This window comes from Manduca sexta, chromosome 13 (assembly GCF_014839805.1).
Source record: "Manduca sexta isolate Smith_Timp_Sample1 chromosome 13, JHU_Msex_v1.0, whole genome shotgun sequence".
NCBI classification, from domain to species: Eukaryota; Metazoa; Arthropoda; class Insecta; order Lepidoptera; family Sphingidae; genus Manduca; species Manduca sexta.
Genome location: NC_051127.1, coordinates 8963218 through 8975834, shown reverse-complemented (window position 1 = coordinate 8975834; position 12617 = coordinate 8963218). Strand labels below are relative to the sequence as shown.

Below are 12617 nucleotides of genomic sequence, written 5' to 3'. Positions count from 1 at the left end.
TCCAAGTTTGAAATAAATTTCTTTATCTAACAGCCTTCGCACCGTATGACGGGTTTGCTTTTTTTAGGGTGATGGAGTTGTCTTGAAATCCTGAATACTTAACTGATCAAATGCCGAAGCTTTGGAATAGAGATCTCAGTTTAGAAATATATTTACGGGAATCTTGTGAGGTTTGAGAGTGGTAGCTCTGCATTTCTTTTTCTAGAAGTTATATGTTTTCAAATGTTGTCTATTGTTAGTTTTGGATGGACTTCCGAGATCGTTTAACAGAAAACTGACCTAAAATTACAGCTTGTTGCTTCACTTCTTATTGTTCTTACATATCCGTAAACCCAAACACTTCCCTCCCTACCTAATCCCGATTACTTCACTGGCTGCTTATCTTTGATTTGAAATTGTTAATGGGTATTGGAGAGCAGTATGGTATAGAACAGACCGTCAAGACGAATTTCTGCAAAAAGATTTCAAAGATTCAAAACTCTACGCACCTCTGACATTTCTAAAGTTATGTGTGTATCCTTGATGAATTATCGCTTGCTTTAACTGTGAAGGAAAACATTGTGAAGAAACTTGCATACCTGAGAATCTACAAGGTTTTCGTGGGTATATGGAGTCTCTCCACCCGCACTAGTCGAGCGTAGTAAATTAAACCCTGTCAATAGTAGATAAGACCTATGTTCATCAGTGGAATAGTATATAATACAGTACTGGTATTATTTTGATAGGGTTTATCTTTTAAACACTTTTATCATTCAAAAATCCACGCAATAATAAATAAGTTATAAAGCTTTCAATTTAGTGGAAGAGGTAGCTGTCAAATAATAGCAATAGCAAACTGTGACGTCACCAAGTGTCACCGGCCATCACGCTGCCTACTTCAAATATTAATCATGTTTTTTTTTCCAACCAATTTTGATGCTCAATTCGTAGATTTTATTTTTCCCATTATTTTCTTGTTACGTATAGCCCCCTTATTCATAAACGTTATTTATCTAAAGACGGAGCATTGCTATGATATCAAGTCTGTTTCTCTGTGCTGAGCAAACAGCAAGCTGTCAGATAAACAAAGCTGAGAAACAGACTTGTTATTACAGCAATGCTTCGTCCTTAGATAAATAACGTTTATGAATACGCGTGAAAGTCTACAAAATTAAACATAGGAAGCTATTATAACTAGTGAAATACTCGATTACCGGCTTATATCATAAAAAGTATCGTATAAAACTACGTGTAACTGCATACCACATCACTCTCAACGAACAGTGACTAATACAGCGATAATCATAAAGTCTCACACAATAAAATTACAAAAAAATTAAAGTTAACGCCCACTTTATATAATTTATTCGTTCATTTTACGTAACATTTTAATTGAGTTAGGTGTAGTAATTTCTTTATACGTAAGTTATTATTAACGCGGTGCCTTCGGGCGGGGCATCGTCCAAAATGTAATTGAGCTATCTTTGTAACCAGTTTTGATTCGCCCACGGATATCCTAAAGCAATTGAGATGTTGCTGTTATGGAGCAAGCTTTGTATAGTAAAGGCATTGTAATAGATATTATGAAAGTAAACTTTTGTTAACGTTAAAATTTAACTATTTTTCACAGTAACGGCGGGACTGACCACGAAGGTGAAAAGTCTTCGAAACGTCAGGATACACCTATAATATTGAAACCTCGATAAAATCCGAAAAATAGTTAAATTTTAATGTCTAACATTCGCGTTAACATAAGAAATCATTATGTTGTTAAAGTGTTTAAAAGTGACCATCGAGTGAAATACACATTATTGTAAGAGAAATACTATAAGCCCAGCTTTGGATGTAAGTGGATTATTAAAGAGTCACTTGATCCTGAAGACACCATTGAACTGCAATAAAAGATGGAAAACGAGTGACCCCTAAGTTAAGTATGATACACCTGATTTGCAACAAGCTCATTTAAAAGTACCACAAACTCAACACACAAAAAATTCACAACAAATTCTAAGATTATATAGGGCGGACATTGCGAGATTTTTGTATGCTTTGGTTACTTAATTTACTGTAAAACAGCAAAACACCAATATAAAAATACTTTTATCTTTTGTTCCATATCGTGATTTGCACATTTTTAATGTACATATTAGGATATTTTCTGTAAATATTTTTGTATTAGTATCTAAGAATGCTGTGATATTTTGTCACACGGACACTTCAAATAAGACAGCGACCAATTGGTAATAACTTTTAAGCACAAATTTGGTCCTGATATCTATAACTAACTATACTATGTAATGTTTTTGTCACAATAGTAATTTTGCATAAACGTCACATAGTATTGTTATCAAATAAACAGCAATCACATAAAAAACAATACAGCGCTCGCCCACGATCAAAATTAACATGTCAGCATTATTAATAGGCAATATAATTAAAGTGTCATCTATAAGTTTCGATTGAGAGTCGTAAATTATGTGGGTGGGATCGTAATGATAGGCTTGCGACGCGACTTTGGTCGCTACTGATGTAAATAAGCAAAATTAAATAGTAATAATATCAGCCTTGTATTATATACTTACCCACTGCGGAGCACGGGTCTCTTCTACTACTGAGAGGGATTAGGCCTTAGTCCACCACGCTGGCCTAGTGCGGATTAGTAGACTTCACACACCTTCAAAATTCTTATAGAGAACTTCTCAGATGTGCAAGTTTCCTCACGATGTTTTCCTTCACCGTTAAAGCGAACGATAAATTCACAAAGAATACACACATGATTTTTTAGAAAAGTCAGAGGTGTGTATCCTTGGGATTTGAACCTGCGAACATTCGTCTTGGCAGTCCGTTACACACCCAACTAGGCTATCGCCTAAAAAAATAAGTAGTAAGATGATATTTCCTTTTTTAATTTGCTATAACACAAGATTCACACGGAATTCTAACTTCACGGAAAACTATTCCATTAGTTGAAGCAACAAGGTTTTACTCAAGTATACCTATTAAGTAGATCAGTTGAAGATTCAAGGTTGAGTGCTTTTATTCAATAACTATTTCATTAGTCGAAAGCAACACGATTTTACCCACATATACGTAGTCGAAATCGACCAGTTTCAACCTATTAAGATCATCTTCCAGGGAGAGTGTTAAGAGGACGTCGCTTCACGGAGGCCTCTCGATCACTCACAACTATTCCATTGCATAGTAGTAAGTCAATGTTGAATGTTTTTTAAATAAATATATTTACGAAGCCGCACTATATGCCCTGTAGAAGCGCAGTAGAAGACCATCTTCTAGTAAGGGTTAACAGCATAACCCTAGTCAGTCATGCTGACTGTAGAATTCCTATAAATTTGATTTCCTCACAATGTGTTACTTTATCGTTGAAACGAGACATGATTCAAATGTTCATAGTTACTGAGATAATTTAGAGGTGTGTCTTGGTTTTAAATCATTGGTCCTTTGTCTTATTTTGACTGGGAGGAACTTGTAGTAACATCCCCTACAAACACACGAAGTAGGAAATAGCCTAGTAATATTTTTTATTGTAATTAAATGACGAGACGAGCTCGCCGTTCGCCTGATGGTAAGTTATACGACCGCCTATAAACAGTAGCAACACCATACTCGGGGTAGGATATATTTTAAGTCCGCAATAGCGACCACGGTACACAAGGTGTTAAAACCCGCCATAGTGGCCCACGTAAGTGTGTCGCGTTCCGATATCAGGATGTGTATATCTGGTTCCAACAGGCCGGCATAATTGTGGTGACTGGCGAGGGGTAATCATGTCCCGTCAGTCTATTATGCTATTGGACCTCACTCCACATAACATCAGGTGCAGTGGAGTCACTTTGTCATGCACTTATAAAAAATACAAGAAACCTACCACTAAACTTAAACAGTCATTTCGACATTGCGTTACTAAATGAAACCACATGCTTATCTACTTAGAAATAACACTACAATAAGTTACTTGAGCCGTAGATGTAAAATAAAAAAGTGTAAGTTTCGAACAAAATAAATATTAATAAAAAGTAATTTTAATTTTACTCGCCCTAATGCCTCCTACTACTGATCTAAGAGAATTCGTCATTCGGTAACATCATACTTTCAGTCAGAAATACACACGCGCACACGCCATATTCGCATTAAACTACAAAATGATAAAAAAATCAGAAAACTACTTAAAACCTGGATTTTTGGTGAAAATATTCGTAACTAACGGATGATTTTTGCGTCAGCAAAGGTGAAGACAATTATGTGGTTTCATTTAGTAACGCAATGTCATAATGACCCTGTATACTTACTACAAAATCTATCGAATACTCATAGTTCTAAATTTAAATAATTTGAAACATTGTTATAAGAATTTTCGTACATTGTCATTTTATGAATTCTTCGGGTAGAGGAATGTTCAATTTGAAATATGAGTTATCTCCTTTATTATATGTTGGTCTATGAAAATATAATGTGCATGTGAGGTGTATTTTAGTTTAGTCATATTTTATTAGAATCGTTTATGATCTGTAGGGTTGAAGTGTTCGTTTGTTTGCTAGGTAGATCTTTTGTAAGTATATATTTGTGGTCGACTGCCTCGGTAACATAGTTGTATTGGGTATGCGGTATTTTTTTTACTCTAGTGCCTTCACAATAGTAATAGAAAATTTTAATATGATAATCTTCTCAATGTCCGCTCTATATGATGACATTTTCTCTAAGTCAAATGCTCAATCCTCAACCTCCTGCCTCAAACCAGTTATGAAACGGTAGGAAGCATTTTATGGTGTCCTAGTAATTCGAATGAATTAGAAACGGCCTTTATAGCTATCATTAGAAGACACAAATTAAAAAGCGATAATAGATGCCATTAATCATTTTAAACGATTTGTTCGGTTTCTCTTTTGAGATTAAATTTTATTGTGAATGAGGTAGGCCATGATAATGCTAGATGTGAGTTTAAAAATAACTAAAAAATCTTAAAATCCTTTATATCTGTACAGGTAATTTCATTTTATACTAATATGTCTAAAATTCTTAAGTTTGGCACATCAAGAAAAATCAGCATAAATTACAATACAAGCATTTATGCAAAGAGATTATACAAAAAAGATTCGTCTTAAAATTACAAAAAAAAAATATTTTGAATTTAGAACGTTACAAAAATTCAATTTTCCATTTAGTAACGTTTAAGGGGAATACTAACATTTAACGTTCCAAATTAAAACGAACGCAACTATAAATTCCCGAACGATCCATAAACTTTATTGTTATTAAAACATGTACAGGGTTTTTATTTTGGTGACATTGATTGCCTCACTTTATGCCGTTTAATTTATGGTTTTATGATAAAACCTGGGGGTCCGGTGCTATTCAATTCGTTTGGAAACTTTCATTGCTTTGTTTGAAATGTTGATTTAGAATTATTAGTGATGAGACGGACAAGAATTAACAGATATTTTTGATATATATAAGTTTGGAAAATATAAAAAATAACGATTTCTAAAATACTGTAGGAAGTATAAATGAATTAAAATTTAAGCTTATCGGAGCAGTGTTTTTTTTTGTTAGTGTTAATGTGTAGAGCCAAAAAGAGAGTATTATTTGTTTTTGAAAATAATTTAAATAAAATTGTTGCCGCCCCCGGGCGGGCTCGAACCACCAACCTTTCGGTTAACAGCCGAACGCGCTAACCATTGCGCCACGGAGGCACTTGAGTGCAAAGCATAATATTCACAAACATTGTTTTTTGAATGAATATTTTTACAATAAAACTCATTTGCCTTTTTTCTTTTATATTTTTGAACCAAAAGTCTCAAAAGACGAATTAAATAACTTTTATCAATATTTTTTAAAGTCTTGCTACATACTTATATATTTATAACTCTAAAAAAAGACAGAATCTAATGAAAATATTTACAATAAAGTGCAGTATTTTTTAGATCTTATATTTTACATAATATATGCCACAGTATAATGGGACATGATATATGATCAAGAAGCCAAAAAGACGCCCCCGGGTGGGCTCGAACCACCAACCTTTCGGTTAACAGCCGGACGCGCTAACCATTGCGCCACGGAGGCACTTGATAGCACAACATAATATCTCCAAATGTTCATCACTTATAGGAATAATTTCGATATTACTCATTCTAATAAATCTTACCTTTCTGTAGCTATAGTAATGTTAATTAATCAAATACATTTGAAAGCGTAATGATATATTATGTTTCTGCGAATGTTAGACATCGATATAAGGTGCGTTGGGGTTAAATCGGACGCTTTTTCGACGTGTTAAACAGTCTTCTCGAATTATTTTTTTACAATAATTCTATAAGAGCTATCATAATGAATCATTAACTTAGCTATATGTTATTAAATAAACTAAATGGTATATATTTTTTCAATACCTTATATATAACAGTTAATGTTTTATAGGACTTTAAAAAAGTACCATACTTTTAGAAATGTGTGAGAAAGATAGGACCTTCACAGGTATAGTTCGGACTACTATCTAAAATCGTCTATGATACAGGGATTCTAAAATCCATAAAAAGAGCATATTCTGATCTAGATATTTATTTATAAACATTCAAAAAAATTATAAATTTCGTAAATTATTTTTAGAAGCGAACTTTGTTTTTTTTAATATTTCTAGGCATACGATCATACCCCACATGAGTGACACTATAGATATTTTTAAAAATATTCGGAGAAATAGTACAGATACGTGTAAATAAACAATAAATAAACCAAATCGACCATTCATCTGAGCTAAAAAAAAATACACAATTACTGAGTTCAGACGTTTTCGTGTATAAATTTTGATAAAAACTTGCAATATTTTACAAGTGCTAGATAGAACGATTTTTATCCGTTCTTTAACGACAAATAATTGTATGGGTAAAGATCGGATCTCAGGGAATATACGTGTTTCGACATATTTGAATAAACAAGTCACAAGATTTATTTCCTTTATGATAGTATATACCTACAAAATTCATTGAAAACAGTAAATACTCAATTAAAATTAGGTAAATTCTTGCATGGGGTTAATCCGGATCGGCCAGGGAACGACAAAACACCGATATTCTGTTTGTTAGCACCGTAAACATTATTTACTTGACGGATTCACTCATGTGAACTAGTGGGATGTAGGGTACAAGATGGGGTCGCAGGTAGTGTTGTCCGAAAACAAAAATTATAACACAATTACGAGTTATTTGATTTATACGATGTTATACCTCCTACGATCTTACCCCAACGCGCCTTACAACGAGTTTTCGAAATCTATTGTGGTTTATAGCTTTTTTTTTATTTCGTTCCCCACGCTTTTAAAACTATAGATGGTCACAGGGTAGACTGGGTAGACAGATGTGTTGGTCGTCCGAAAAGTAAATGTTTTATAGTTGTACAGTTTTCCAAACGTTGGGAGAAAATAAGAAAAAAAACCGCGATAAAATCTGAAAACTAGTTTTATATGGATTTATGTTTTTTTTTTTACGAATTATTGTATAGGTATTTAGTATCAGTAATTTTCTGCAACTTCAAACTGCTTTTCTGTAGAAAGACTCACATGATGTATAGATCTACACCGTACCGCGTTGTAATACTGTTAAGGTAATATAAATCACAATACAATGGCATACCTCAATATCGTGGAAATTTTATTGAGATTTTGCAGAAGCACAACGCACGTCTCAGGACGGCTTTTCTTGCACGAATCTGCGTTATTTTTTAACTTATACGAGATGCCTTAAAGAAAATTCTATTTTAAAAATTTCTAATAACTATTTAACAGTTGTTTGTGCAAATTCGCCTGCCTACCCACAAGCCTCCGTGGCGCAATGGTTAGCGCGTTCGGCTGTTAACCGAAAGGTTGGTGGTTCGAGCCCACCCGGGGGCGTCTTTTTGTCTCACATATTGAACACCTTAACGTCTAAAATCTTAATAATTTTTGCCAATAAATCTTTTTTCTTTCCTTTAATACAGAGAACGGAGATATAAAAAATCGATAGTTACAATTTAAAAAGAAAAAATATATACTACTAGCTTTTGCTCACAGCTTCGCCCGCGTGAAAGAATTGTCTGGAATGAAAGTCTCGTTATATATTTTCCCGGGATAGAAAGTAATCCATACCCTTCCCAGGGTCTTAAACTATCTCCATACCAAATTTCATAAAAATCCGTTCAGTAGATTTTGAGAAAATCGATAACATACAGACAGACAGAAAGGTGACTCTGTTTTATAATATGTAGTATAAGTAGATAGATATCAGAATATCCTTTTAAGAAACTTTGGTAGAGATTAACTATTATATGGGGAGTACGTATATGAGTATAAAGTGAAGCCAAGTTTTATAGTCAACAAATCAATTCGGAAAAACGATGTTTTGCGTGTATTATGCTTTGCACCCAAGTGCCTCCGTGGCGCAATGGTTAGCGCGTTCGGCTGTTAACCGAAAGGTTGGTGGTTCGAGTCCACCCGGGGGCGACTTTTTGGCTAATCTGACCAACCAAACTTCATCCCGCGTGAGGTAAATACGGCCACAGTGTTTTTAATTATCTGGTTTCAAATCATAATATTTGAATTATTATGTCGTAACTTTCCTGCGGGAAATCACGGCATAAAGGCTGGTCGTTTTGGAAGGCTTGCGTGGGGACATGGATCCAACACGTAGAGGCCCCTTTAAGATTACTCTAGTTGGGGTTTATACACCTTGCGAGTACTCTCTCTGTCTGTACTTATGGAGGAAATACAGCTAAAGATAGCACTTGTAAGGTGCAGGGACTATTGCAGAAAAGATGGGAATTATACTGGGTCTATGGATGGGATCTAGTTGGACTGGTGGCTGGGCTATTGATTGAGACTTTCACGTTTTTTTACTATCCTTAATTATTCTTCTCTATTTGTATTTCATTTCCTCCTAATTATTACAGATATGAATAAAAAAAAACAAGAATATATTACGTAATTAGTATATTAATCTTTATGTAGGATTTTTTGATTGATTTTATTTTTACCAAACTAATCCAACAACAGGAAACTAGCATCTCTGTTAAAAAATACGCTTTTCATTTAGATTTTGTTCCGAGAAAACATTTTTAGGCGGGTGGATTTACGAGTATGAAATTTTTGCGTATGAAATTGAAAACTATGTACAGTTTTTTTTTGCAAATGAAAGTTTAGGCGATAAGGCACCGCGCAGTTGCTGTGTCTATGACATGACAGACACATGACTCTAACGAAAATTTTAATTGTAACAAAATTTTGACAGCTGTTATAAGACCAAATCTCCACGAAATATTTTATTTAAATATTATATATAATTCACATGAATATCTTGTCAATTTTTATAAATTATAATCATTGCACATCGCATATACTACATTCGAAGATGTTCTCCTAAAAGGCAACCAATGTATGTGTGTGCTCTTTGACATTGTAAAGTTTATTAATAACTCATTTTACGATCTTACGAACGCCACTTTATTATACAATCGTAAAAAACGTTAAATATTCCGAATTAATTTCCTCGGTCGTAAATCAATGAGCGCGGCGTGTAATTATTGAAAAATAAAATAAAAATATTAATGGGTTTTAAAAAATTATGAAATATTATTAATATTCGAGGTTGTTGACTTATTCTTTTAGAGCGATGTGAGTATTTTGAATTCTATATTTAAATTTGTATTTTTTTTATTGTTGACAAAACAACGAAAAATGAGGTAGGTTCTGCGCAACTTTTTTTATGTTCGTAATTCAAACTACATGAATAACCTTTTTAGTAATTTAAAAAAGAATTTATCACTTAAAAACTTTCGGATTGATGCGTTGAGTTCGTTGACCCATGTCTATAATCATTTTATTGGGTAATTTAGTTTGTGACTTGATTTATATGACAGCGGTTTTACTCACGGCTTTGGATGCTTTGGCACTGACACGGTTTAGGCGGCGACTGGATAGTAACGTTTGACTGATTTACTTCTGTGAGTGAAAGGATGTATTTATCGAATTGGTTTAGTCGACGTTATTTTGCTTGAACTTTCTGGTTTTTTGTGGTGTAGTATTTATAGATAGTCATGCTGTTTAGCATTTGCAAGTGTTTACCTCGTCTTCATTTAGTTATAAAATAATATTGTATCAGTTTTATTTCTATTCAGCCCTTCACTACTAGGTATTAACCGCATTTTACCCAAATGAGCATTTTTTTCCTTTATTTATTTCGGGGTTTTTATCGAGCAAAAATGAGCACTTGTATATAAGAAATATACTAATAGGATATTTGTATCCGCTTGGATAACGATCGTACAGAATAAATATATTTTTTCCGACTTACTCGATATGTATCGTTATATTATAACCGAATTACACAAAATCATTATAAATTGTAGCCTATGTGTTATTCTGATGTATAACCCATATTACTGTAAAGTTTCACCCAAATCCGTTCAGTAGTTTTTTCGTGAAAGAGGAACAAACATACATCACAAACTTTCGCATTTATAAGTAGAATTTTAATTCTCTACACTTTCCGATCCAACCGCAACATTCCTCGACCCATTCATTATCACTCCATCAATAGAGGCGACGTCATACTAAACATGTTTGTGCGTATAAACGTCGCCGTCCGTTAACCGTACTGTGACTTATTGACCAACGGATTGATTCTCTTTTACGATGCTGGAAAGCGTTTTAGAGCTCTAAATTATATATAATACGTGGCCAAAATATGTACCCTTTTTTCAGCACACGCTGGAAGAAGTGTGAGATTTGGCATAAATAAAGTTCATAGGGAGTTCTAGAATAAAAAGGTACGAGAATTGGCAAGATTAAAATTCATAGAGTCTAGAAAAAAATTATGATTTGTGTGTTATAAATATATGAAATTCAACGGGCCAATTTCGACCTCTAGACGACCAGTTATATAGTAATATTGTAGTACTTACTTCGGACTGAAAATGTGATGTTGCCGCGACGAATTCCTTTAGTGGTAAGGTAGTAATAAGGGTGTGTAAAATTAAAAACAATTTTTATTAATATTTATTTTGTTTGAAACATACATAGTATTTCACAACTACCGTAATCCGCGATAGGCCAGCGTGGTTGACTAAGGCCTAATCCCTCTCAGTAGTAGAGGAGGCGCGTGCACAGTAGTGGGACAGTAGACCTATAATACAGAGCTGATATTATTATTATTATATACAACGTATGCGTTTAACTACCATTCAAATAACGTCATACACCCTTAAAACCACGGAGAACAATACCAAATTTTTTATTAATTTTATTAAAAGAAATCTAACGCAGAGGCAAAACAAAACGTACCCTATAAAATCCATTATTAACCAGCAATAATAGACTTGAATTATTATTAATAGCATATTAATCCGAGGAACAAATAACAGCCCATTGGGGTCGATAGGGTTTTTGGTTATAAGCCGCTAAGCTCCACAAGTCTTTATCATGCTGAAATATAAATAACACGCCCTTATAAAGTCCCCGTCATAAATATGCGAGTGGACCTCTGGATGGCCCTACTCCTGGTTATCGTAGAGCGAGGTATAGGGCAAGAATATTTCGACGGTCCCTACGTAAAGTATCGAATCTGCAAAATTGCATTTAGTAGTTGCAATACTTTACCCTTTTATTTCCCCCTACTTGCCAGCCCGAGCTGGTTACTTCGGTTTGTACCTTGTCTTTTGTATAAATTTTATCCCTAAATTAAAAATGTCCATAGTTATATAAGTAATTTTAATAGTTGTTTAGAAATAATAATTATTCTTATTCTTTGTTTTGACGTATCATAAGTGCAACTTTGTTCGCCTACGTGATAAATAAAGTATTTTATTTATTTATTTTATTTTATTTTACGCAAGGACCGTGGAATAAACATCGCTTGTTTAGTGTTAATTACCATCGCGATAAGCACTTCGATCCTTATTGTCTTAAATAAATGCATTTTAATAAAGACCGTTTAAATATCGACAGTCCCTACGCAAAGTATTGAATCGGCAAATAGCAATTTTACAGATTCGATACTATACGTAGGGACCGCCGATACCCAGATGTCGACTTGTTCAAATAATTTTTGCCATTCTATAGACGACCGTGAACTCTTACAATGTACGCCGACATATATTTTGGTGCTCTTAAGTGCCGGGTTTGAATACTTGGGGCAAAATTACCTTGGGATTTCTGCTTAATATCACATCATGGGACGGAATTTATATGGCGGATAATGGGTTCCCCAGTTGCACCTTTGTCTACCTCTTCGTGGATAAAGGCATCTGTTGTGTTTGTTTTTGAAACAGTAATTGCTATAATACCCACCAAAGAACATATGTACAAGAAATTTTAACTTTTTAAACATCAGAACACTCTTAAACCATACAACAACATTAACTCCGGTTAATTCTTTAAACGAGAGTACAGAATTTTATCAAAGTAGAGCATAATTTAGCCAATTCCGCAAGCTCGTGGTAGGCGCTGCGACAATTAAACGTTTCATTCACATATTTTCAAATTAAGCGCGACAATATACGTGTCGGTAAATCCTTGAATAATCGTAGATTTCGAGTGCGAGCGGGATCGCGTCACTGCGTCTTAATTTATAGAAGGTGGGCGTTAAATTAGCTAC

The 12617-nt window shown here is 34.0% G+C and overlaps 4 non-coding genes across 4 annotated transcripts; 2 read left to right on the top strand and 2 right to left on the bottom strand.

Annotated features, from left to right (window-relative positions):
• Positions 1 to 5614: 5614 nt before the first annotated feature.
• Positions 5615 to 5687, bottom strand: Trnan-guu. The gene has a single exon. It is a non-coding gene; the product is annotated as a tRNA-Asn (tRNA).
• Positions 5688 to 5987: 300 nt separating this feature from the next.
• On the bottom strand, positions 5988 to 6060 carry Trnan-guu. The gene has a single exon. It is a non-coding gene; the product is annotated as a tRNA-Asn (tRNA).
• A 1749-nt stretch (positions 6061 to 7809) lies between these two features.
• On the top strand, positions 7810 to 7882 carry Trnan-guu. The gene has a single exon. It is a non-coding gene; the product is annotated as a tRNA-Asn (tRNA).
• Positions 7883 to 8397: 515 nt separating this feature from the next.
• Trnan-guu lies at positions 8398 to 8470 on the top strand. The gene has a single exon. It is a non-coding gene; the product is annotated as a tRNA-Asn (tRNA).
• The last annotated feature ends 4147 nt before the right edge of the window (positions 8471 to 12617 follow it).